The 27,516-nt window shown below is 42.8% G+C and overlaps 1 long non-coding RNA gene across 3 annotated transcripts in view; it reads right to left on the bottom strand.

Annotated features, from left to right (window-relative positions):
* The window catches only part of Gm41042, an 82,838-nt gene that overhangs the window by 8,511 nt on the left and 46,811 nt on the right, over window positions 1–27,516 (bottom strand). For 2 of the 3 annotated variants that reach the window (XR_873870.1, XR_873871.1), the window contains exon 3: window positions 563–668. This is a non-coding gene — a long non-coding RNA (predicted gene, 41042). Of the gene's footprint in view, window positions 1–562; window positions 669–2,245; window positions 2,665–27,516 lie in introns of those variants that run through there. The other variant, XR_873872.1, reaches the window with a different exon arrangement.

Below are 27,516 nucleotides of genomic sequence, written 5' to 3'. Positions count from 1 at the left end.
TTCGAAAATACATTTGGGGGGAAGGGTTTTCGAGACAGGGTTTCTCCGTATAGCTCTGGCTGTCCTAGAACTCACTATGTAGACCAGACTGGCCTCGAACTCAGAAATCTGCCTGCCTCTGCCTCCCAAGTGCTGGGATTAAAGGTATGCACCACCACTGTCCGACTAGGAAAATACATTTTTAAATCTGTTAAAGGACTTGTGTGTAGAGTACGTAAAGATGTGTTGAAGTTATTTATTGGAGCATAGTAGCTCAGTTATCAATGGACTAAGAATGTGCACAGATACCTCACCAAAGATATATTGGCATCAAATAAGCATGTGTTCAACCTCGCTAATCATCAGAGAAATCAAGGCATGCTGCCCCTGTGCTCCTATTTACATAGTGAAAAAGTCTGTGCAGACCAAGTGTTAGTGAGCATGTCACACAAAGCCAACACTTGTGCACTTCAAATGGGAATGTAAAGTTTAACAATAATTTGGGAAAACAGGTTGGCAATTTCTTAGCTAGCTAAACATACATCTACCACATAATCCATCTCTTCACTTCCAGATTACTTACCAGCATAACCATGGGTTTACACACGGCTTTATTATGATGCGCAAGAAACTGGACACAACTCAAACATATATCAGTAGGTGAATAAGTACTCAATGGGATATCCATCCTGTGAAATAAAATGAGAATTTCAAAATAAATATTCTGAGTAAAAGTAGCCATGATCTCCCTTGTAGAGGAAATAGTGTCAGGGTGTGGAGTGCAGTCAGTCCCGGTAGATACATTTACCAAACAAGTCCCACACCTAAGGCTCACAGAACACTGAAGAGGGAGTGGGGAGATCATAAGAGCAAGACTGGGGAGTCCGCTACGAGATTGTGTTTCCTAGGATGTCAGAAGCTACTTCCATAAAGTCTTACCAACATGGCTGCCTGGACATGAGCTAAACAAGGGCAATAATGGATACCCTAAAATAGACAAAGAACATCCATGAGGCCTCAACCCTACACAAAGAACTACCAGTAACTAAAGTTGCTAAGAGCGTGAAAAAGCATCTTCCCCAGGGAAGAGCACACCAACCGGTTATCCAGTACCAAATGGTCATCGCTGGGAACACAAGCATACAAGTAACATTTTACAGACTGAGTAGGATATGTTTAGGGATATCTGTGTGTATACGCATATACGCATATGAAAACAACTAATGAGAAAAGAAGAGATGATTCTTGAGAGCAGGGGCTTATTGGGTGGACTCTGAGAGAGGAAAAGGAAGATAGAAATTATATAATTCTAATCTCAGAAATTAAAAGGAAGACAGTATATATGATTTAATTTATATAAAACCCTAGGGAGAATGGCTTTCTCCCATCTTTTTACTTTCCCTGAGCCACTCCCTGTCTTGATTGTTATGATTTCATGAATGTATATTCATCAGAACTGTACACTTTAAATATGTTCACTGCCTTAGACCTGAACAAAACTGTTCAAATGAAACTGAAAACTCCTACAGAAATATATAGGAATGAGAATTAACCATATCTGGCCAAATCTCTGTGCAGTGTCATATGTAAACAACTGTTTGACAGCGAAGAATTAGATGACAACAGTTTCCATCTTTAGGCTGTTGAAAAGCATCCAACAGAACCCAGCCTAAAACCTACAGTAAACATCCTCCAATTCACCGTCGTTTTTACCTTCACAGGTGCTGGGAGTCATCTCAAATGCCTCTTCCTTCTCTTCCTAAACTCTCCAAGCCCCCTTCCTCCTCATCGCTGTCCAAGAGGCTGCCCAAAAATCAACACCCATATTTTCCCAGCCTCTGTCTATGTCCTGCATGCAGTTTCATCCCACCTAGGACCTGAGATTCTTCTCAACTCCAAACCCCACCTCTTCCAGCTCAATATTTTTCCATTCATTACCTTAAGCAGTGTAACTTAAAGCCCAGAAACCAAAAAGTAAAGAAAATCTCTCTAGGAGGCAGAAGCAGTAGGCATGGAGAAGATGATCCACGCAGTAATAATTGTTTAATTCACACAGTTAGGTAGTGGTGAAGAACTTTTTTTTCTTTTTTTTTTTTATCATGTATTTATTTAGTGGATCTGGGAGCACAGTACACATGTACAGGTCAAAGAACAACCAGCCAGGACTGGCTCTCTTCTTCCATTAGATAGGTCCCAGGGATTAAATTTATGTCATCAGACTTGGCAGCACCTCTACCTACTGAGCTACCAGCCTGGAAACAAATACCTTATTTTACACAAGGAAGTTGCTCCTCAACTCAGCGCTCTCCTTCATTCTTCCTGGTGAATAGTCTTGGGTCCTCTATTCAGCCGCTCCCTGGTGACTTTATTCCTAACATAGCCATCTTCCTACTTCATCCTCTCCTCAGCCTTTTAGCAGCATTCCTCGGCCTTCTTGCAGTTCCTCTCCCAAGACACTAGAAAAGGCTGGTTTCACCCCTTGAAACCATTCTCTCTTGCACATGGCTTTTCAGCTTGTCGGTGAACTTCGTCACCAGTTTAAGAACTCTAGTCAATGTGCATGCATTTGTCTACTTAATAGAACTGTTCTCTCTGCCTGCAAAACTGCTCGGCAGAGACTGGAAAGTTCTGAAGATGCCCTGGTCCTGCTGTTTAACCTTATCGCCCAGGGTTGTCATCCTGGTGGTCACAGTACTGGCTTCCTGGTGAACAAAAAAGAATCTTTCATGGCTCTACCGTCCCCCCAGCCCCCCGCCCATGCCAACCACCCTGGGCCTGTTTCACATCCCACCAGCATTAAATCAAAGCCAGCCTTCCTTTTTTGGCACACTGCCACTGTCTCCCATACTCAGCTATGCACTACCCTCTGCCTGCAACAGAGCTCAGTGCATCTCTCTATGAAGGTCAAGAAAACAATTATTTCAGCCTTCCTGCCGTCTCCACTCCAACTGCTGAGTTCTGCCACTATGGTACAAATGGCGAGTAAATAGGTACATCCGTGTTCTGATTAATCTTCCTTTCCAGGAACAGGTTACAAGCTGGCATCAGCATGTACCAAACTCGCTCTAAAACACCCTTGTTCCTCAGCCTCCAGGATCGGGCTCCTCTTTTTTCCTAAAAGACTCAGCCATTTCTCTTCCAGTAGGTGTTCTCTCCCATATCTAAACAGAGGCACCGTTTCTTGGCATTCCCTTTCTATAGATATCAATAGGCTTTTTAAAGGTGGAGCGAAGCTTCTCCCGAAAGTTTCAGGCCTTCTCCTATATGGAGGAAGCTACGTGATCCTAATGCCGGCTGCCTTCTGCTGCCTTTAATCCTCCCAAGAACCATGAAGCAGCTTGGAGCAGGCTAGCCCATTCCCACCCATTACATCAAGCTGCCAACAGAAAATACATGAATTCCTGTTCACTCGTGTCAACCGGGCTACACCACCAGCCCTGGGGAAAGTCTGCTTGCCCACTGCCACCACAGCCTGTGTGAGGAGCCTAGCTCCTCCCACAGTCCTCCCTTTCAGCTTATTTAGAAGGTTGCTCAGTTACTTTGGGTAGCTTATTTTGCCTCTGTTCAATGATTCAGAGTGGACCTCAGACATCTGGAGAGCTCTTCCAGTTTTGAACAGATCCTAAAACGCAGGTCTTTCTTCCATGCATATAGAAATGGCACACTTTCCATTGGGCCTTGCCTCTATGTACAGCCTAATATTACTTACTAATTACCAACTGTGTAGATTAGCAGTAATTTCTAAGTTGAAAGTGTCAGTGGAGTTTACTGAAACTTTAAATCTCTTCCAAATGAACCCTGGCAGTCTCACTTTTGGAAATCTTACAGGACTTTTGCTAAGGGGGATCCTGAGGCAACATTTCAGTCAGTTTTAGCAAAGACAGAGTGAATAGTGTGTGGGTGAGAACAACTGGTCATTTTTAACTACTCAATTCACAAACATTCTACCTTCTCCCATTAGAAAGGGACTCTATGATCACAGAGAACTGAACATTCAGCCAAGCATGGTAGAATATGTCACCAGGCCAGGCCAGCTTGTGCTACTTAGCAAAACCATGTCTTAGGGATCTCTGTAAAAGAGGGGGACAAAGGGCTGTAAGAACTATCAGTGGTAGACAACTTCAAAGAGATGGTGTTCTCCAGACACAGACAAGGCAGATGCATACATAGTCTCACAGAGACTCTGACGGCACGCACAAGGCTTGTATAAGCTCAAATCAGACAAAATCCCAAGAAGGAGGTAGAATAGGCCTAAAGTACCCTCCCTAATCTATTGCAATTGGTAGATGCTGGGAGAGGGAAAATCAGTTTTCTTCAGTAGAGTGACACTGGGCACATCAACCACATTCCACAGCAGACTCCAAGCTCAGGAGTAGTTGGCCAGCACAAATCAGATTTCCGTGTGTGTGTGTGTGTGTGTGTGTGTGTGTGTGTGTGTGTGTGTGTGTGTATGTTTTGGCTTGGTTTCTTTCTTTTAAGAGAAATAACATGAAGTTGGATGGATAGGAAGGGAGGGAGGATGTGAGAGGGGGAGGGGAGAAAGTAATTAAAATCCATTATGTGAAATTCTCAAAGAATAATTAAACCCTAAAAAAGAGAAAAATTAATTGAATAATCAAATACACTTTCAATGACCCAGAAGTTTTGGTTTTGAGGGAGAACCAAGAGAAAGTAGAAAAATTCATCAACTGCTGTGGGCAAGGGTGTTCGGGTGAGCTTTGCTTGAGGATGGACTCAAACATCACCAGGAAGACCAGCAGAGGTGAGTCTTGAAACAGAATGTTGACAAAAGGAGCTGCTTACAAAGGATGGCATATTCTCAGCTTTCCCTGGGTTAATTCGCCCCACATAAAGGACAACATACTGTATGGTCCCATTTATGTGACTATTCAACTCATTTTTTAATGTGTGTGAAGTGTATTAGTTGTAGACAGAACTGACTTGTGGATCTCAAAGTCAAAATAGTGAGCATGGTTGGATGGAGGGAATCATGGGAAAACCTCTTTAAGAGTGTGGGAAATGCTGGGAATAGTTCTATCTCAAGACCCAGCTCTACCACTCCTGGGCATACATACACCCAAATGATGCTTCACCAGCCCACAAAGACACGTGCTCAACTATGTTCATAGCAGCTTTATTTGTTATAGCCGGAAATCAGAAACAATGGAGATGTCCCTCAACTGAAGAATGGATAAAGAAAATGTGGTACATCTACACAATAGAATACAATTCAGCTATTAAAAACAAAGACATAATGAATTTTGCAGGCAAATGGATGGATCTTGAAAAAAAAAATCATCCTGCTTAGTCCCAAAAGGACAAGCATGGTATATGTACTCACTGGTAAATAAGTGGATATTAGCCATAAAATACAGGATACCCATGCTATATTCCACAGACCCAAAGAAGCTAAACAAGAAGGAAGGCCAGAGCAAGGATGCTTGAATCTCACTTAGAAGGAGGAAAAAAATAGTCTTTTTAAAATTAATTTATTTTTACACTCCATATTCCATTTTCCGCGCCCCCCCCCCTCCACACCTGGACTGCTCCACATCCCACACCTACTCCCCACACACCCTGTCTCCACGTGGATGCCCCCAACCCCCACCCCACCTGGCCTCTAAACTCCCTAGGGCCTCCATTCTCTTGAGGGTTAGGTGCATCATCTCTGAATGAACACAGACTCAGAAGTCCTCTACTGTATTCGTGTTGGGAGCCTCATATCAGCTGGTGTATGCTGTCTGTTTAGTGGTCCAGTGTTTGAGAGATCTTGGGGTTCCAGATTAATTGAGACTGCTGGTCCTGCAACAGGATCACCCTACTCCTCAGCTTCTTTCTGCCATCCCTAATTCAACAACAGGGGTCAGCTGCTTCTGTCCATTGGTTGGGTGCAAATATCTGCATCTGACTCTTTTAGCTGCTTGTTGGGTCTTCCTAGGTGTGGTCATGTTATGTCCCTTTTTATGAGTGCTCCATAGCCTCAGTAATAGTTTCAGGCCTTGGGACCTCCCCTAGAGCTGGATACCACTTTGGGCCTGTCGCTGGACCTTCTTTTCCTCAGGCTCCTCTCCATTTCCATCCCTCTAATTCTTTCAGATAGAAACAATTATGGGTCAGAGATGTGACTGTGGGATGGCAACCCCATCCCTCACTTGATGTCCTATCTACCAAGATATAGTCCACAGAACTCAGAAAGGTCAACAAGCTAAAGTGCCCAAGTGAGGATGCCTCAGTCCCACTTGGGAGAGAGAAGAAAACAATCAGGGACCTGGGAGGGAAAATGGATGGGGGTGGGGAAAATGGGGAGGAAAGGGAAACCTGATCTGGTTTTGGGAGAGGGAAAAGGACTGGGGGCCAGCAGAAAGAATGGAAACAGGCAATCTCAGGAAATAGAAGGTTGGGGAACCCTACAGAATGCACCAGAGACCTGGGAGGTGAGAGACTCTCAGGAATCAAAGGGAGGGACCTTAAATGAAATGCCCTACAGTAGAGAGAGGGAACTTATAGAAGGGGGAATAAAATGTCCTACAGTAGAGAGAGGGAACTTATAGAAGGGGGAATAAAATAGTCTTAAGAGGCAGATGGAGGGAGGGAGCTGGGTGGGAGAGGGAATGGGGAGGGGATTGGGGAGAGTTCAGGTGTGGGAAGAAACCAGAATGCCATGAGAATGAGTGGAAATCTGAAGCTGACAGGGGTGGGGAGGTGGGGAGCATCTCCAGTCAGAGACAGAGACCTGGGATAAGGGAGGTGCCCACGAATCAATGGGGGTGTCCTTAACTGTTGACTCTCAGCATTAGGGGCATGGCACCTGAAGAGATCGCCTCCTGTAGCCAGGCAGGAACCCCAATGGAAATGAGAGGGACATCAACTCACCCACAAAACTTTCCACCCAAAATTTATCCTGTCTACAAGAAATGCAGGGACAGAAGATGGAGAAGAGACTGAGGGAAAGGCCAACCAATAACCAGCCAACTTGAGACCCACCCATCCCCTGGCAAGCATCAGTCCCTGACACTATTAATGATAACTGTTATGCTTGCAGACAGGAGTCTAGCATGGCTGTCCTCTGAGAGCCTCCACTCAGCGGGTAACTCAGACAGATGCAGATACCCACAGCCAAACAGTGGATGTAATTTGGGGATTCTTATGAAAGAATAGGAGAAAGGATTTTAGCCCCTAAGGGAATAGGAACTCCACAGGAAGACCAACAGAATCAACTAACCTGGACCCTTGGAGCTTTCAGAGACTGAACCACCAACCAAAGAGCCTACACGGGCTAAACCTAGGCTTCTCCCACACACACATATAGAGCAAATGTGCAGCTTGGTCTTCATGTGGGTCTGGAACAACTGGAGCAGGGCTGTCCCAAAAGCAGTTTCCTGACTGTGGGATATGTTTTTCTAGCTGGGCTGCCTTGTCTGGCCTCAGTGGATATGTCTCGCCCGAGCTAGTATCTCACCGGCAAGAATTTACTCGGACAATCAGATCCTTCTATGGCAAAGCTTTTATTGCTTACTTCTCAGGAAGACCCCGAACCCGGAAAATGGTGCTGCTTATATAGCCCGCAGCGTGACGTTTCAGCACCTGATGTGGCGTGACAGCACCTGATTAGTTGCTCGCCCATCACCCCATTACTACACCCCGAGATGGGCAGTGACTGGGCGTGAATTTACTCTTGCACTTGCGCATAGGCTTATTTACTAGTTAGGCGCAGTGGGAGCCAGTGCCATCTTATAATGGTGATTGCTCACGGCACGGCTCTCCACAGATATGCCCACTGAGAGGGTATGCCTAGTCTTGCAGAGAGGTGATGTGCCAGAGTAGGGAGATACCTAGCTCCCCCTTCTCAAAGAAGAAGGTAGTGAGGAGGGGAAGGGCTATGGGAGGGGCAGTGAGTGGAATGTAAAGTGAATACATAAAAAAATTTTAAAGAATAATAATAATAAATGAAAAAGAAAAAAAAAGAGTGTGAGAAGTGGTATCCATCTTTATTTGGATGACAACTCACTGTGTGTATATTGCTGTTTGTATGTATACAAATCTAGTGAGTTGTGCAAATAAGACACAAACTTAACACCGTGTGTGTGTGTGTGTGTGTGTGTGTGTGTGTGTGTGTGTGTATTTAAAAGAATGTTTTCTGAGCATTTCCCATTAACCTGGGCCTGGACGATAGCTGATGAACAAGGTAAGCATGGTCCTTCCCCAGTGGAAAGCTACCCTAAGGCCAGCTCAGTGTGTCTGCTCAGTGCCTGAACTCATCTCTCTTTTGTGCACTACTTAATTTGCACACTATTAACTGTTGTTCAGGGCAACAATGGTAGTTCACATTTCTTTGGCAAACACATTTTGTGGCTTCTTTTTTTTTTTAATGCAGGGCCATCATAATGCCTCATTATGGAGAAATCCTAGAATCTTTTCCTCCCTCCAGCAGATAAACTATAGGCACTTTCATCCTGCAGATTTCAGAATTGATTCTCTGTGCTGCCCTCATTCCCAATATCCCACGGAGATGGGCACTAAAATCCAGAGCAATGAACACACCTATGAAAAATGATGCTTTCAAAACTGCCTCGTGGTGCAGTAAATTTGAAAGTACTCTTAATAATAAGAAGAATCAACATTGACTTTAATAGTCTTCAAACCCATCGCGTAATTTCATTAGCCACCCAGCACAGATGCGAGCAGGGATGATGTCATACATTTTCCCCTTGCTCTGAAACCTGAGTCAGGCGCCAGAGATGGAAAACCGGCTTTGCAGACTCTAACAGGATTAAAGCTTCTGGCCACTGCTGATCAATCGATGGTAGCTGGAGGAATCCAGCCCTGTGCACAGACCTCTCCAGCCCTTCCCTGGGCACAGACAGCCTCACTCAAGTGGAAGGGGGACTCGGGTGGTTGTTTTCTGCAGATGAGGAAGGTCAAGATGATATATCCAAAGGCTCTGAGTTGTTTGCCATTTTCTCTAGGACTCTGTTCTGGAGAGAGGTGGTTTATCATGTATGCTGTGGCCTTCCACAGTGGGGACTTTAGTTGGCTCACACAGCCACCGTATACAATTACCAATTTCAACTGTGGACTCTAGAATCAGACATAGCCTGGTTGAAACCTACCACATCCACTGGCCCCTTAAACAGGCTCAAACAGGTGAGCCTACCTCTGTGAGAGTCAGTTTGCTCACTCATAAAAGAAGGATAAGGGTGCTGACCTTGCAGAGGTATAGTGAGCACAAGGAAAGTGCACTTGGGATAAGACCTGTAACAGATCCTGGTCTCCATGAGACTCGGCTCAGCAGTGGAAGCTGCTACTTAGAAGACATGATAAGCTCTGATCAGTAGCTACCATTTTCTAAAATCCTGAAAATTCTAAAATTTCCCCTAACCATTAGAGAAGAAAAGAGGTTTTGGTTTTTGTTTGTGTTGTTGTTGTTGTTGTTGTTGTTGTATGGTTTGTGGGTTTTGTGTTGCTGCTGCTTGAACTCCTTTGGTTTCTTGTACATTTTGCCTTTGTCATCTCAACATAGTTCAGTGTTTCCAGCCTTTCGATCTTAGCACAAACAGAGAGTAAGGGCCTAGACGGACTTATTACAACCTCCAAGCTTCTCTAATGAGAATTTCAATAACATGGCAAAACACAATGACCTCATCATCCCAATGTAGCAGCGGTTTAAAAAAAAAAAAAATCAATGCTCCTTAAAAAGCTTGACAGTCAATCAAGGTCTAACCAGATATCTGCGAAAGTCAAACAGGTCCTTATTAAAATAAATAAATAAATAAATAAATCGCAAGCCCGGTTCACCTAGGGAGCTCATTAGAGCTTCACAGCAGCGTCCCCTGAGAGAGGCTGGGCGTTTTCATGTTTTCGTTGGCCAAGGGTTTTTTTTTGTTTGTTTGTTCTTGTTTTTGTTTTGTTTTTCAAATATGGAATCCCAGGGAGATCAGGGGCTATACATCTCCCCGGCAGCTGTCTCCAAAGCTCTTTTATTGGTTGTGGGTCCTCCTCGGCATTACCAGGGAAAACAGTCCACACATCAATGTTATTCTTCCCTCCCAGGGTGACACAGCCCGTCTCCCAGCGAAAGTGCATGCAGCTTTAGTCCAGAGTAAGCTATTGAAAGAGCTATAAACACGTTTTATTTTTATTGCCTATACATAGTACTGCAGGGGTTGCAGGGAGCCTAATTTTAAGATAATGCATTTCTTCTCTATGAGCCTTTTCCTAAAGCCTCGTAACTCAAATGTTAATGTGAGACCATTTTCTTTCTCTGAGCTCAGGTCATTTTAAGAAATAACACCTGCCAGGGATCAGCCATTCTTCATGGCATTGGAGATGCGATAATGGGTAAGAAAGGCGAAGGCCTGCCCTTCCCCTTCCCGAGCAGCCTGTGCCACCCACAACCACAGATACCCCCAACTCCTAAACCGGCATCTGTCAAACAGAGCAGCAGAGTAATGGAGTTAAATTCTTCACTTTTAGCACTGAAGAGAAACTGACACTCAAGAACAACCGGTCTACACTAGAAACGCAAGCTAGGTGACCCTGGACACTGTCCTCACTGGATTCCCTTAGAGACTCAGAGAATATCAATGTGGGATTCAGATCCTGCCGGGACTCCGTAGAGACTCAGAGAATATCAATGTGGGATTCAAATCCTGCCCCGCTCCGTAGTAGTTCACACACAATGGGAAAGAGTTAACATGTTACAAACCATCTGTAGTCCTCGGAAGCATCCCTGCAAGCATGCCTTCAGTATCCCTATTTCTAAGAACTAATACCTACCTGCTGAGCTTGTGAGGGTTAATGCAGCCATATATATTTTGGAAGTGTCTAGGAAGGTGTATCTCGTGTGTTATTTTTTAATGTAAAATTTTAAGTACCTAGAATACCTTAATTCCTCATTGAGTGAATTAAGACAATAAAGGAAACTTAATTCCTAGAGAGAGAGCCAACTCAGTGAAGTATGTGCTGTGTAAGCTTGAGGACCAGAGTTGACATCCTCATCACCTATGTAAACAACAGGTATAGGGGTGTGCACCTATGGGGCCAGCACTGGTCCCTGAGCCTCACTAGCCAGCTACTCTTACTAAATTACTGAGCTCTGGGATCAGTAAGAGACTCTGCCTCAAAAACAGAAGGTGGCAAAGAGTTTAAAAAGACGCCTGATATCAACCTCTGACTTTTGTACAAGCCTGTGTGTATATAACCCCCACACACACCACACACACATGTACAAACATCACATACACGTGCACATGCACACACACTGATCATCACACACAAATAAAGAATTTTTAAATAGGAAAGGAAAGTCCATGATCCCAGAAAGAAAGCCTTAGACTTAGCCACTAACATCAGATGATCATTGGAGCAAAAACTCAACCTTGGCCAATGATCTGCAAACAAAAAACAAAAGAATAAGATACTACTATCTCCAACCAGTCAACAGGTTAAATTCCCTTTTTGAAAGATTCATGTTTTCAGCTAATTTTTTTAAATAAACTAAATTATATGTCATTTACAATAGATATATTATTTACAAGAGATAATATTTAAAAATTTAAAAATAGAGCTACCCTAATTTGAGGTCTGAATGTTTGTATGGCCCTAATAACTCGTAAAATGAAATCCTAACACCCTAGTGATGTCATTGGGTAGAGATGACTTTGGGAGGTGATTATTAATGAAGATAGGGCCCTCATGAATGAGATTAGTGCCCTACAAAAGATGCCTGAGGGATTTCATTTGTCCCTGCTGTCATGTGAGAACATAACAGAAAGACAACCCTCTAGGAACCCATAAACAGGCCTCACCAGACATTAAATCTGCCAGTTTAATATGGATAATGGACTTATCAACCTCCAGACTATTAGAAATAAAATTCTGTTGTTTATAAGCCACTCGACTTTCCTAACACAAAAAGCAGTGTGTGAGGTAAGATGTATGTCAATTTGTTCTTTTTAGACATTCCATAATGTACACATATTTCAAAATATCACACTGTACAAAATAAATGCACAAACAGGTTTTCTATTACAACAATATTAAAATTGAGTAGAAGCCATGCAGATGATAGCACAGTCAACTCTGCATATGTATGAGTCTCTCATCCATGAGTTCCACCAAGGGTGGAAAATATTCAAATACAAAACTGTCTGTCCTGACTACATACAGGCTTTTTCTTTCTTGACATTATTTCCTAACAATAGCACAAAACAACTATTTATATAACATTAACTTTATATTGGATATTTTAAGTGATCTAGGGGTAACAAGGTATGTGGAAGGATGTGTAATTATATGTAAATATTGTGCCACGTTCTACAAGGAGCTCGAGCTTCTGCATGTCCTTTTGCCCTTGGGACGATTAGAACCAATGTTGAATCAACACTGGCAGCCAACTCACATGGACAACGCTGCGCAGACACAAACAAGAAGGCATCAAAGCAGCAACTTAACATCAGCATAGACAGATTCAAGGAGAAAGTGCTATGGGTGTCCAAGAAAGCTTTACCTTGATAAATACACTGATCAAATGTATAGCAACTGTGGGCCTTGACTCTATCAGAGTGACAAGCGCATGGAGTAGTGAAGAATTCACCACAGGGCAGGCAAGCTCTGCACCATCTCCTGCCTTCCTCCCAAGATGATGGGATTTTATAGATGATGGAGCTTGTCCGTGGTCTATGGATGATGAGGGAGGACCAGACATTCTGGGGCCATATTGGTGCTCCTAGGGTCTTTACTATACTTTCTCCAAAAAGTAAAAAGCAGTATTAGAAACAGAAAGAAAGGTTTGACAGAACCTTCTTTATTTCTTTCCTGTCTTTCTTTCCATTATAGGGAAAGCAGAAAAGCTAGCAACCAGCTCTAATAACATGTATGTCAAAGTGCAAAATAGATGTATATATGTAATATATAAATAATACATATTAATAGTGTCCCTTCATGGCAAATCAGGATCTAGCTGAACAGCAGACTTCTTTTCAAATGTTCATAGAATGTTTATTTTTAAATGTACAAAAAATTATTTAATAGGCTACAAAATAGCTCAGCAAGTTAATACAGGTACAATTCTTATAAATCTGTTTGGAGTAAAATAGAATTAAATGTAAAACCTAATCTAGTAAATAATTCTATATCCTAGGCTAGAGAGATAGCTCAGCAGGTAAAAGGTGCTTGATACACAATCCTCATGATCTGAGTTCAATTCCCAAAGTCCACACAAATATAGCAAAAGAGAACCAACACTCACAAGCTTTCCTCTGATCTACACACATACACAATGTGCACTTGATAGATCGAGTGATAGAGCAATAGAGTAACAGACCGAGAGACTGAGACAGACAGAGAGACAGAGAGAGAGAGAGAGAGATATGCTGGTAAAGTGAATATTGGCATCAGGTCAGATTTTTTCAAGATAATAAGTTGGATGAGGTAAAGCACATTTTTAACTTACATAAATATTTCTTTTGATAGCTGTTAGACATCTAAAAATCTGTCCAAAGAAAATAATTAAGCACGTAGGCAAAAAAATCAATGTTCGTAATATCTCATTGCAGAATTATTTATAATGTTTTTAAATTAAGTGATCAATTATATAAGCCATTGCCATATAACTAAATGGTCTTAAGTATTTAAAAATGAGCAAATAACTGTATATGAGCACAGAAACGTATCTGAGAGATACATTGACATACCTTTATCTGAAAAGTACTAATGAAAAGATCTAACATCTACATCTATAGATGCATAAATTTTTTCTAGAACAATAAACAATTCTATCTGTAAGGTACAATTAAGGGGACTGCCTGTACTTAGTCTGGAAAATATTTTATAATTAGCATATATTTTATAAGTGTTATCTTTTTAATCAGATATATAAGACAATATTTCAAAGGCAAATTGTGGAAAGAAAGAGGACTCTGTTCTCTCCAATAAAGACCATGTTCATGTCCCACCACCAAGTGCTCCCCTGGGGACACCCCAGCAAAGCACTGAGTAAAAGGGAAATAGCCACATGGGAATCTTCCTAAAGTCAAAGACAGTCCCCCTTTAAGGTCAGCCTTAGTGCTATGACAATAACAGCTTCACATCTGGGAACAAGAATATATTCCCTGCCCCTCCTGAAAGAAGACCTGGTTTCCAAGTCACCACCCTAGCTTCCCACCCACTTACAAGCCTGGCCTCTTATGCCCATCTGCTCAGAGGACTTCTGATGTGAACAGCCCTCATTATTTTTAAATTTCCTCTAAGCCCAGATTCAGAGTTAAGGGCAGCAAGAATGTCCCCTGAGTCTATAAAATCAATGTCTCTGTAATCTACTTCCCATGTCCTGTTTGTGAATACAACCATGATTGGGAGGGGGGGGGGCAAGTCATCCGGCACTTTTGCCCCAAAGACAGTGCCTTAAAGCAGGTATTTAGCATAGGCTATTCAAGTCAGAGACTAAAGGGGCTTTCCCAACATGATTTCGGGTGGCACAGAGCTATGTCTGGGTGCTTCACACACTAATGGTGACTTTCACAAGGCCAAAATTCTGACCTAGTGAGGGAAGATGGACTCTGAGTAATTACGTGCAATAGTTGTCTGCTAAGGGGTGGGGTACTTGTTAATCCATAAATGTCCTGTGTGAATGAGCATACTCAGTTGTCCCATCATTAAAACCCACAGCAGTGTTATTGTGGTTCCTCTGTAGAATTCATCAAATGGTCAGAGAGTCAAGTCAGGGTAGACTCAATTTTCATCTCTTCCATTTACTCTTTATTTTGTTCCCCTTCCATTGTTCATATACTGAAGTGGCAATTATGGCTGGCAAGAGACACCATTTCCCAATCTTTTCCTGCACATTGCAGGGGAAAGTAGAAATAATTTGCCTCTGCTTAGTCTGCTAGGGCTGCCAGAGACGGGTGTGCCCACCAACAGTTAGCTAGAGGTTGAGAACAACAAGGGACTGGGGAAAGAACAGGTTCTAAACGTTATGAAGCCCTTATTGTTCATCTCACGCTGTTCAGAACTAGCTAGAAAAGTCACTGCACGTGACCACCTGAAGACTAAAAACTTCCCAGTTTGCCTTAGAGGACTACAGGTGACCAGAAGGAAAGCTTCCTGTCGGTTGGCCTCACCTCAAGACACCATGGGCTAAGAAAAAAATGCACTGTTGTGTGGATAAATGCCTGCATAGGAAAATAGATGCACTGACAAATAGATGGGGAGAGGAAGCAGAGGAAGCAGGTGGAAGGAAGCAAATCGGTCTGAGGTAGGTAAAGCAGGCAGGCAGGAAAGTGGTGACCTTCCTCTTCATCCTCGCTTCTTCTGTGTAACCCCAGGCAGCAACCAAGAAGAGCCCAGAGACCACAACTGTTGCTTCTTTCTACCATAAGCTTTTCTTCTGTCTGCTTTTTACACAGTTCTAGGATTGCATTTATTTATCATTTATTTATTTGCGGGGAAGGGCACACCTAGAGGTCAGAGGACAGTGTGCACACAGAGGTCAGAGGTCAGGGTGCACACAGAGGTCAGAGGACAGGGTGCACACAGAGGTCAGAGGACAGTGTGCACACAGAGGTCAGAGGACAGCGTGCACACAGAGGTCAGAGGACAGCGTGCACACAGAGGTCAGAGGACAGGGTGCACACAGAGGTCAGAGGACAGTGTGCACACAGAGGTCAGAGGACAGCGTGCACACAGAAGTCAGAGGACAGCGTGCACACAGAGGTCAGAGGACAGTGTGCACACATAGGTCAGAGGACAGTGTGCACACAGAGGTCAGAGGACAACGTGCACACAGAGGTCAGAGGACAGCGTGCACACAGAGGTCAGAGGACAGTGTGCACACAGAGGTCAGAGGACAGCGTGCACACAGAGGTCAGAGGACAGTGTGCACACAGAGGTCAGAGGACAGTGTGCACACAGAGGTCAGAGGACAACGTGCACACAGAGGTCAGGACAACGTGCACACAGAGATCAGAGGAGAGTGTGCACACAGAGGTCAGAGGACAGCGTGCACACAGAGGTCAGAGGACAGCGTGCACACAGAGGTCAGAGGACAGCGTGCACACAGAGGTCAGAGGACAACGTGCACACAGAGGTCAGAGGACAGTGTGCACACAGAGGTCAGAGGACAGTGTGCACACAGAGGTCAGAGGACAGTGTGCACACAGAGGTCAGAGGACAACGTGCAGGAGTTGGCTTTCTCCTTCCACCATGCCAGCCCTAGGGATCACTCTCAGTTCATCAGACTTGACAGCAGGTGCCTTCCCCTGTTGAACTACCACTCAGATCTTCCCTTGTCCTCTTGGCCAGACCTCACTGTGTCCTTCCCCATATCCTGCTCCTCCATTTCCTCCATGTATCCTTGATCTCTTCCTCCCATACACTAATAAACAGGGTATAGTTGCCACAGCCTGATTTCCCTCAGTCTAGACTCCACTTTACTCTCTCGCACATTTCTGGACAGTGCCCTCCACAGCTCACCATCCGGACAGTCACCTCTTGCTCAGCATGCACCCACTACAACTCATGCCTCATCCCCCATGCCACTCCTGCTCAGATGTCTTCAGCACCTTCCCCATCCCAGATCCCAAGTTTTCCTCTCACTCTCTGAATAGTTTGGGTGAAAATGACCCCTACAGGCCTATAAGGAGTGTCCCTATTAGGTGGTGTAAACTTGTTGGAGTAGATGTGGCCTGGTTGGAGGAAGTGTGTCACTATGACAGTGGGCTTTGAGGTTTCAGAAGCTCAAGCCAGGCTCAGTGTCACTCTCTCTTCCTTTGTCTACCTATCCAGCTACCCCTCCAGCACCACATTTACCTGTGTGCCACCATGCTTCACACCATGATGAGCATGGACTAAACCTCTGAACTATAAGCCAGACCTAGTTAAATGTCTTCCTTTCTAAGAGTTGCTGTGGCCACTGTGTCTCTTTACAGCAATAGAACCTAAACTAAGGCTCACTGCAACCTCTGACCTCTGCCAGCATGCCTGGAATCTTTATCTTCTAGGATAGCTTATTTCATTTTTACTTCTCCAGTGATAGCTCCTGATTCCTTGATTTTTTAAATGTATTTAATAAATAATTTATTCAATAAATATTTATTAAGGTTTTATTTTTTTGAGCTAGAGATAAAGGGAACATAAAATGGCCACTTATTTTCAAGAGCCTAATGAGATAGATAGCACTGCAGCCAAGTCCATTAGCCAATGAAACAGGATAAAAATGATCCCTTATAAATTCACAAGATAGTAAAGGGCTAGAGAGAGAGTTTAGTTATAATAGTGCTTGCCATGCAAGCATGAAGATCTGAGTTTGATAAACCCATCTATGTAAAATATAAAGTGTGATGATATGTGTTTATAATCCCAGAACCTGGGAGAAGAATCCCTGGAGCTCACTGGCCAGCCATCCTAATCAGAAGGCTCTGAACATACATACACACACACACACACACACACACACACACACACACACTGCTAATGGCTCTGAAACCTGTGACCTCTACACACATTCATCCATACAAGCATGCACTCAAATGCATGTGTGCACACACACATAAATAAATTCTACAGCTGTTACATGTATACTTAAAAGCAGACTGGGGAAATGGGTCAGTGGATAAAGTGTTGGCTGCACAAGGATGAAGACCTGAGTTTCAGTCCCAAGCACCTATGTAAAAGCAGAGGTTGGTAGTGTGCATCTGTAACCCCAGTACAGTACAGGGTAGAGAATAATAAATAAAATCCAGGGGTGTGGGGCAGCCAATTTATCCAAAGGAACAAGTACTGTTAGAGACTTTAGGGATAGAAAAAGCAGCAGAGCTTAATGGGCCATCCTGGTGGGAGTATGGAAGTCTAGAATGCCAACAGAAATGCAGACCTTCTGTCCTGGCTCATAAAGTTTCAGAAGGGAATGACAACTTTATTAGGATTTGAACTAGAAACATAATCATATTATATTCTGGGGGGGGGGGAAAATCTGGCTACATTGTGTCTATGTCCTGAGACTTTGTGTGTGGAGAATCTGTTTGGTAGAGTAAATGTTGGAACAGCACTGCATGGGAGCTGAGTCACCGTTACATCTCACTATTCTCATCCAGGTTTAAAGGTAGAGAGGGGCAGGATGGGACACATACCACATAGGGAGGAAAGTGGTGTAAACAAGGCACTAACAAGGAGGGTGCACGCTGAGCACTCACAATCATTAAGGAAATGGACATGGTTACAGAAGAGCCTCTTGGTCTGTACTGGCACAACAGGAAAGGTGGTATTTGGGGGGAAACTCTACCTATCAATGATCCCAGCTTGTAAAAATCTAATTCACTGACATCTCTTTTCAAGGAGAGAAGCTGAACTGAGAACACCTCTGACTGAGTTCTGTGATAAAAAACAACCTCTTACAGAAATGTTTCTCTAGGTTCCTTCCCTGAAGCAAACAAGGGTCACTACACCTGTGGTAAAGGGTGCCTCACTGGCAGAAGAACTTGGCAGCATTAGTCATGAGGCGCTGGCTTCGTAGTCATGGAAAGTGCAAAAGTTACCAGGTCATAAAGGTCAGGTCAAGGTTCCAGAAAGCTGCTGAGGCCAAACAGCATGTGACAGGATAAGATTCTCACCAAGGAGACCCTGGAAGGCCACGGCATGACACCGCAGTGGTGGTAACGTCTAATTTGCAATGATTCTAGGATCTCAGGAATGCCAGGGGTCTGGGATATGAACTGAGGAAAGCAGTAGATGCAGAGTGGGGACAGTGCAGGACAGCAGCCACATGTGCTGGAGGTGGCAGACCTGGGAGGGTAGTGCTAATCCAGGGTGTGAGAGCTGAAATTATACCACCAACATCCACAGATGCTTGGCTTGAAACTATAAAAATTCATCTTGTCCTGCTAATTTTTGCTTCAGTAAATATTTTCTTACTTTGCTCCATAAACAAAAACATTTACTCTATGCCATTGTATATTGGAAGTACATGGTTTGGTTTTTGGTGTGTGTGTGTGTGTGTGTATGTGTGTGTGTGTGTGTGTGTGTGTGTTTTCTACAAGGGCTCACAGTTGGAAGATTGCCCAGAGTCTTGCAGTAAACTTATGACTCTGGAACATTATCAATACTGTTAAAACTATTCTTCTGGCTTCTGAAACTGAGCTGAACATATTTTATATTATGACCATCAAACCATCATGTGCATTTGGAGGTCAGGGAGAGAGTGTTTTAGAGATGGGTTTGGGATATCAAGATGACAGAGGTTAGTTTTGTGGCGAATCATCATCATTGTCAATTTGGTCAGATTTTAGAATTGCCTAGAAAACGTGTTTTTGAGAGCATTGATGAGGATATTTTCAGAGAAGGTTAACTAAAGATGGAATCATCATCAATACTGAATGCTGAGGCTGAGTAAAAGTTGGGGAATGGATCAGGAAATCTGATGAGTATTATTCTCTTTCTCTTTCTCTCTCTTTCTCTCTCTCTCTCTCTTTCTCTCTCCCTCTCTCTCTCTCTCTCTCTCCCTTCCCCCCCCCCTCTCTCTCTCTCAGAGCTATCTCCTAGTCCTGTCCCCATGCCTGCCCTGCCATGATGTACTAATGAGTTCCCAACCATTAACCCAAATAAATCCCTTTTTAAAATGTCTTGTAAGTCCATCTCATCCCCTTCAGAACAGCTATCATCAAGAAAACAAACACAGACAGCCAGAGTAAATAAAAACTTAGGAAGCATCTATGCAACTTACTGTGGGGTTCTTTAACACATTAAAAATATAGAACTCCAAAGTAGCCCACTATACACTATTAACCATAACCCAGAGGGTCTATGGAACTAGCCCATGGAGAGACATTTACATCCACACTTATTGAAGCCCTATTCACAATAGCTATAAAATGGAACCAGTCAAGATATCCATCAACACATGAATGGACATAGAAAATCTGATTTATGTACATAATGAAATTTTCTGCAATAAAGTACAATGAACTCATGACATTTGCAGGAAAATGGATGCAACTGAAGATCATTATGTTAAGCAAAATAAGCCTCAGAATGCCAAATTCTGCCTGCTTCCTTTTATAATACAGACTCCAGATTGAGATGAGAGTCTATGTGTACAATGTGTGCACATGCACATGTGTAGATCATGAAAGTAGACAGATGACCAAGAGGGACAAAGAGATGTTAAGAGAGTCAGGAGACCTGGAAAACAAGGTGATAGAATATACATATACATTAAAATGAAAGGTATGGGAATGGGGATTCGGCTCAATGGTAGACAGCACTCGCCTAGCAAGCCCATGACCCTGAGGTGGCTCTTCAGATCTGAAAGATATAAAAAATAGAAAGAGTAATTAATTAAAAGAAGGAATGAGACCAGAAAAAATAGAGCAGGGCGATGGGGGATGGTGATGAAGATATATATGAGAATATTATGATTAAATTCATCATTTTATATGCCAACTTTAAAAATTAATTTTTTTCATGAGGCATAGTGGCACATGCCTTTAATCTCAGTACCTGGGAGGCAGAAGCAAGCATATCTCTGTGAGTACAAGGCCAGCTTTGTCTACATAGTAAGACTTTGTCTCAAAAACATTAATTAAAAACAATTTAAACAGAAGCAAAACAAGTATCAACATTTTAAGGCTACAGATCTATATAGATTATATATTATTATTATAGATCAGTGGTATAGCATTTGCCTAACATACATAAAACTCTGGGCTCTGTTTCTAGTACCATAAATGAAACTGTCAGGGTTTTTTTGTTTGGTTTTATTTTATTTTTTTATCTCATGAGCAAAAAAAAAAAAAAAAAGAGACATCTTATGATTTAAAATTTGTTTCTCCAAGTACTAGACAGGCTTGCGGCTCCTGTCACATTTACCTGTTGCTTTTGTTTGTGCCATGTGACTAGTGTTTTGTCTTTATTTAAATCCATACCCTGTATTTTTCCTGGTTTAAAAATGTTTTAAATATTATTGTTTTCATATGTGTGTGTGTGTGTGTATATATATATATATGTATATATATATATATATATATAGAGAGAGAGAGAGAGAGAGAGAGGGGTGGGGAGGGAGAGAGAGAGAGAGGGAGGGAGAATCAAAGACATAGACACAAAGAAAGACAGACACAAAGGGAGACAAAAAGAACAATTTTGTCTATATTTTCATCTTTTTATAGATGATCTTTAATAAAACATCAACTGTTGTAGAGAAAGTCAAAGCATAGGAGGATGAGGGTGGGGGAAGCCCTGGGGAGAGAAACTGTATTGTTTTCAGTGGAATGAAGCAGGGGACTTACTAAGAAAGAGACATGTACCCAAAGACTTTAAGGAGGAGGTGAGGGGATGAGCCATGTGGGGACCTGTGAGCCAGCATTCCAGATGGCGGGTGAGGAGGTCTGAGGAAAACACGTAGCATTCTAGAGACCAATAACTGTAACAGGTGAGGCCAGAGGGGAAAGACAGAAGGCTAAACCATACAGCTTACAGGCATCCAGAGACTTTGAGTTTTTTCTTAATGAGATGATAAAGAATCTGAGCTCGATACTAGAAGAATCTCTTCCTGGCGTGTCACAAAGAGGGCAATCAGTAGGAGAGAATCTGCACAGAAATGTAGGAGGGCAGCTGGCAGTTGCTTGGGACATAGAGAGTGATGGAAGAGACACAGTACTCAGGAAGACATGATAGATTTAGGGAGAGATAGTAAATAGATCTCCAGAAGTGACAGTACCAAGAGATTCCAGAAACACATTCCACCAGAAAACAGGCTTTGGAGGCCAAGAAAGCCCAGTTCCATTACTGCCTGCTAACAGCATGAGTCATGTAGTCCTGAGCTGACTTGAGTCCCTGTTCCAAGTCCTCACACCTTCTGCCTTGATGATACAAAAGAATGCCCTCCTTTTGAGAAGTGGAGGGATGGGGAACACTCTGAGAGAAGAGTTGGAAGCCAACCACAGTTCTGTTTGACCGTTGCCAATGGCTGGCCTACACCATGCCTGATTCAAGGTGGGGAGAGCATTTGCTTTTAATCAAATATAATACATATTCTATTAATCTACCAGCCTGGATATGCTAACAGATGACCTCTTGTTAACTAAAAGTCAAAAATAAATGTAACCATCTGCCCTATGTTTTATTCTTTCATTCAGATGTAGGAAAAGAATAGGGGAGGCGGCCTAAGCCACAGCAGCAGCGGTCGCCATCTTGGTCCGGGACCCGCCGAACTTAGGAAATTAGTCTGAACAGGTGAGAGGGTGCGCCAGAGAACCTGACAGCTTCTGGAACAGGCAGAAGCACAGAGGGGCTGAGGCAGCACCCTGTGTGGGCCGGGGACAGCCGGCCACCTTCCGGACCGGAGGACAGGTGCCCGCCCGGCTGGGGAGGCGACCTAAGCCACAGCAGCAGCGGTCGCCATCTTGGTCCGGGACCCGCCAAACTTAGGAAATTAGTCTGAACAGGTGAGAGGGTGCGCCAGAGAACCTGACAGCTTCTGGAACAGGCGGAAGCACAGAGGCGCTGAGGCAGCACCCTGCGTGGGCCGGGGACAGCCGGCCACCTTCCGGACCAGAGGACAGGTGCCCGCCCAGCTGGGGAGGCGGCCTAAGCCACAGCAGCAGCGGTCGCCATCTTGGTCCGGGACCCGCCGAACTTAGGAAATTAGTCTGAACAGGTGAGAGGGTGCGCCAGAGAACCTGACAGCCTCTGGAACAGGCAGAAGCACAGAGGGGCTGAGGCAGCACCCTGTGTGGGCCGGGGACAGCCGGCCACCTTCCGGACCGGAGGACAGGTGCCCACCCGGCTGGGGAGGCGGCCTAAGCCACAGCAGCAGCGGTCGCCATCTTGGTCCCGGGACTCCAAGGAACTTAGGAATTTAGTCTGCTTAGGTGAGAGTCTGTACCACCTGGGAACTGCCAAAGCAACACAGTGTCTGAGAAAGGTCCTGTTTTGGGCCTTCTTCTTCGGCCAGGAGGAGGTCCAAATACAAGATATCTGCGCACCTTCCCTGTAAGAGAGCTTGCCAGCAGAGAGTGCTCTGAGCACTGAAACTCAGAGGAGAGAATCTGTCTCCCAGGTCTGCTGATAGACGGTAACAGAATCACCAGAAGAACAATCTCTAAACAGAGTCAACTATAACTACTAACTCCAGAGATTACCAGATGGCGAAAGGTAAACGGAGGAATCTTACTAACAGGAACCAAGACCACTCACCATCACCAGAACCCAGCACACCCACTTCGCCCAGTCCAGGGAACCCCAACACACCTGAGAACCTAGACCTAGATTTAAAAGCATATCTCATGATGATGGTAGAGGACATCAAGAAGGACTTTAATAAATCACTTAAAGAAATACAGGAGAACACTGCTAAAGAGTTACAAGTCCTTAAAGAAAAACAGGAAAACACAATCAAACAGGTAGAAGTCCTTACAGAAAAAGAGGAAAAAACATACAAACAGGTGATGGAAATGAACAAAACCATACTAGACCTAAAAAGGGAAGTAGACACAATAAAGAAAACTCAAAGCGAGGCAACACTAGAGATAGAAACCCTAGGAAAGAAATCTGGAACCATAGATTTGAGCATCAGCAACAGAATACAAGAGATGGAAGAGAGAATCTCAGGTGCAGAAGATTCCATAGAGAACATCGGCACAACAATCAAAGAAAATGGAAAATGCAAAAAGATCCTAACTCAAAATATCCAGGAAATCCAGGACACAATAAGAAGACCAAACGTACGGATAATAGGAGTGGATGAGAATGAAGATTTTCAACTCAAAGGTCCAGCAAACATCTTCAACAAAATTATTGAAGAAAACTTCCCAAATCTAAAGAATGAGATGCATATGAACATACAAGAAGCCTACAGAACTCCAAATAGACTGGACCAGAAAAGAAATTCCTCCCGACACATAATAATCAGAACATCAAATGCACTAAATAAAGATAGAATACTAAAAGCAGTAAGGGAAAAAGGTCAAGTAACATATAAAGGCAAGCCTATCAGAATTACACCAGATTTTTCACCAGAGACTATGAAAGCCAGAAGAGCCTGGACAGATGTTATACAGACACTAAGAGAACACAAACTGCAGCCCAGGCTACTATACCCAGCCAAACTCTCAATTATCATAGAGGGAGAAACCAAAGTATTCCACGACAAAACCAAATTCACGCATTATCTCTCCACGAATCCAGCCCTTCAAAGGATAATAACAGAAAAAAACCAATACAAGAACGGGAACAACGCCCTAGAAAAAACAAGAAGGTAATCCCTCAACAAACCTAAAAGAAGACAGCCACAAGAACAGAATGCCACCTTTAACAACTAAAATAACAGGAAGCAACAATTACTTTTCCTTAATATCTCTTAACATCAATGGTCTCAACTCGCCAATAAAAAGACATAGACTAACAAACTGGCTACACAAACAAGACCCAACATTTTGCTGCTTACAGGAAACTCATCTCAGAGAAAAAGATAGACACTACCTCAGAATGAAAGGCTGGAAAACAATTTTCCAAGCAAATGGTATGAAGAAACAAGCAGGAGTAGCCATCCTAATATCTGATAAGATTGACTTCCAACCCAAAGTCATCAAAAAAGACAAGGAGGGACACTTCATTCTCATCAAAGGTAAAATCCTCCAAGAGGAACTCTCAATTCTGAATATCTATGCTCCAAATACAAGAGCAGCCACATTCACTAAAGAAACTTTAGTAAAGCTCAAAGCACACATTGCGCCTCACACAATAATAGTGGGAGACTTCAACACACCACTTTCACCAATGGACAGATCATGGAAACAGAAACTAAACAGGGACACACTGAAACTAACAGAAGTGATGAAACAAATGGATCTGACAGATATCTACAGAACATTTTTCCCTAAAACAAAAGGATATACCTTCTTCTCAGCACCTCATGGTACCTTCTCCAAAATTGACCACATAATAGGTCACAAATCAGGCCTCAACAGATTCAAAAATATTGAAATTGTCCCATGTATTCTATCAGATCACCATGCACTAAGGCTGATCTTCAATAACAAAATAAATAACAGAAAGCCAACATTCACATGGAAACTGAACAACACTCTTCTCAATGATACCTTGGTCAAGGAAGGAATAAAGAAAGAAATTAAAGACTTTTTAGAGTTTAATGAAAATGAAGCCACAACGTACCCAAACCTTTGGGACACAATGAAAGCATTTCTAAGAGGGAAACTCATAGCTATGAGTGCCTTCAAGAAAAAACGGGAGAGAGCACATACTAGCAGCTTGACAACACATCTAAAAGCTCTAGAAAAAAAGGAAGCAAATTCACCCAAGAGGAGTAGACGGCAGGAAATAATCAAACTCAGGGGTGAAATCAACCAAGTGGAAACAAGAAGAACTATTCAAAGAATTAACCAAACGAGGAGTTGGTTCTTTGAGAAAATCAACAAGATAGATAAACCCTTAGCTAGACTCACTAAAGGGCACAGGGACAAAATCCTAATTAACAAAATCAGAAATGAAAAGGGAGACATAACAACAGATCCTGAAGAAATCCAAAACACCATCAGATCCTTCTACAAAAGGCTATACTCAACAAAACTGGAAAACCTGGACGAAATGGACAAATTTCTGGACAGATACCAGGTACCAAAGTTGAATCAGGATCAAGTTGACCTTCTAAACAGTCCCATATCCCCTAAAGAAATAGAAGCAGTTATTAATAGTCTCCCAGCCAAAAAAAGCCCAGGACCAGACGGGTTTAGTGCAGAGTTCTATCAGACCTTCAAAGAAGATCTAACTCCAGTTCTGCACAAACTTTTTCACAAGATAGAAGTAGAAGGTATTCTACCCAACTCATTTTATGAAGCCACTATTACTCTGATACCTAAACCACAGAAAGATCCAACAAAGATAGAGAACTTCAGACCAATTTCTCTTATGAACATCGATGCAAAAATCCTCAATAAAATTCTCGCTAACCGAATCCAAGAACACATTAAAGCAATCATCCATCCTGACCAAGTAGGTTTTATTCCAGGGATGCAGGGATGGTTTAATATACGAAAATCCATCAATGTAATCCATTATATAAACAAACTCAAAGACAAAAACCACATGATCATCTCGTTAGATGCAGAAAAAGCATTTGACAAGATCCAACACCCATTCATGATAAAAGTTCTGGAAAGATCAGGAATTCAAGGCCAATACCTAAACATGATAAAAGCAATCTACAGCAAACCAGTAGCCAACATCAAAGTAAATGGAGAGAAGCTGGAAGCAATCCCACTAAAATCAGGGACTAGACAAGGCTGCCCACTTTCTCCCTACCTTTTCAACATAGTACTTGAAGTATTAGCCAGAGCAATTCGACAACAAAAGGAGATCAAGGGGATACAAATTGGAAAAGAGGAAGTCAAAATATCACTTTTTGCAGATGATATGATAGTATATATAAGTGACCCTAAAAATTCCAACAGAGAACTCCTAAAACTGATAAACAGCTTCGGTGAAGTAGCTGGATATAAAATTAACTCAAACAAGTCAATGGCCTTTCTCTACACAAAGAATAAACAGGCTGAGAAAGAAATTAGGGAAACAACACCCTTCTCAATAGCCACAAATAATATAAAATATCTCGGCGTGACTCTAACGAAGGAAGTGAAAGATCTGTATGATAAAAACTTCAAGTCCCTGAAGAAAGAAATTAAAGAAGATCTCAGAAGATGGAAAGATCTCCCATGCTCATGGATTGGCAGGACCAACATTGTAAAAATGGCTATCTTGCCAAAAGCAATCTACAGATTCAATGCAATCCCCATTAAAATTCCAACTCAATTCTTCAACGAATTAGAAGGAGCAATTTGCAAATTCATCTGGAATAACAAAAAACCGAGGATAGCAAAAACTCTTCTCAAGGATAAAAGAACCTCTGGTGGAATCACCATGCCTGACCTAAAGCTTTACTACAGAGCAATTGTGATAAAAACTGCATGGTACTGGTATAGAGACAGACAAGTGGACCAATGGAATAGAATTGAAGACCCAGAAATGAACCCACACACCTATGGTCACTTGATCTTCGACAAGGGAGCCAAAACCATCCAGTGGAAGAAAGACAGCATTTTCAACAATTGGTGCTGGCACAACTGGTTGTTATCATGTAGAAGAATGCGAATCGATCCATACTTATCTCCTTGTACTAAGGTCAAATCTAAGTGGATCAAGGAACTTCACATAAAACCAGAGACACTGAAACTTATAGAGGAGAAAGTGGGGAAAAGCCTTGAAGATATGGGCACAGGGGAAAAATTCCTGAACAGAACAGCAATGGCTTGTGCTGTAAGATCGAGAATTGACAAATGGGACCTAATGAAACTCCAAAGTTTCTGCAAGGCAAAAGACACTGTCTATAAGACAAAAAGACCACCAACAGACTGGGAAAGGATCTTTACCTATCCTAAATCAGATAGGGGACTAATATCCAACATATATAAAGAACTCAAGAAGGTGGACCTCAGAAAATCAAATAACCCCCTTAAAAAATGGGGCTCAGAA

This window comes from Mus musculus, chromosome 13 (assembly GCF_000001635.26).
Source record: "Mus musculus strain C57BL/6J chromosome 13, GRCm38.p6 C57BL/6J".
Classification (NCBI taxonomy): domain Eukaryota; kingdom Metazoa; phylum Chordata; class Mammalia; order Rodentia; family Muridae; genus Mus; species Mus musculus.
The sequence above is the reverse complement of the archived record's forward strand: the minus strand, read 5'-3'. Positions and strand labels throughout refer to the sequence as shown.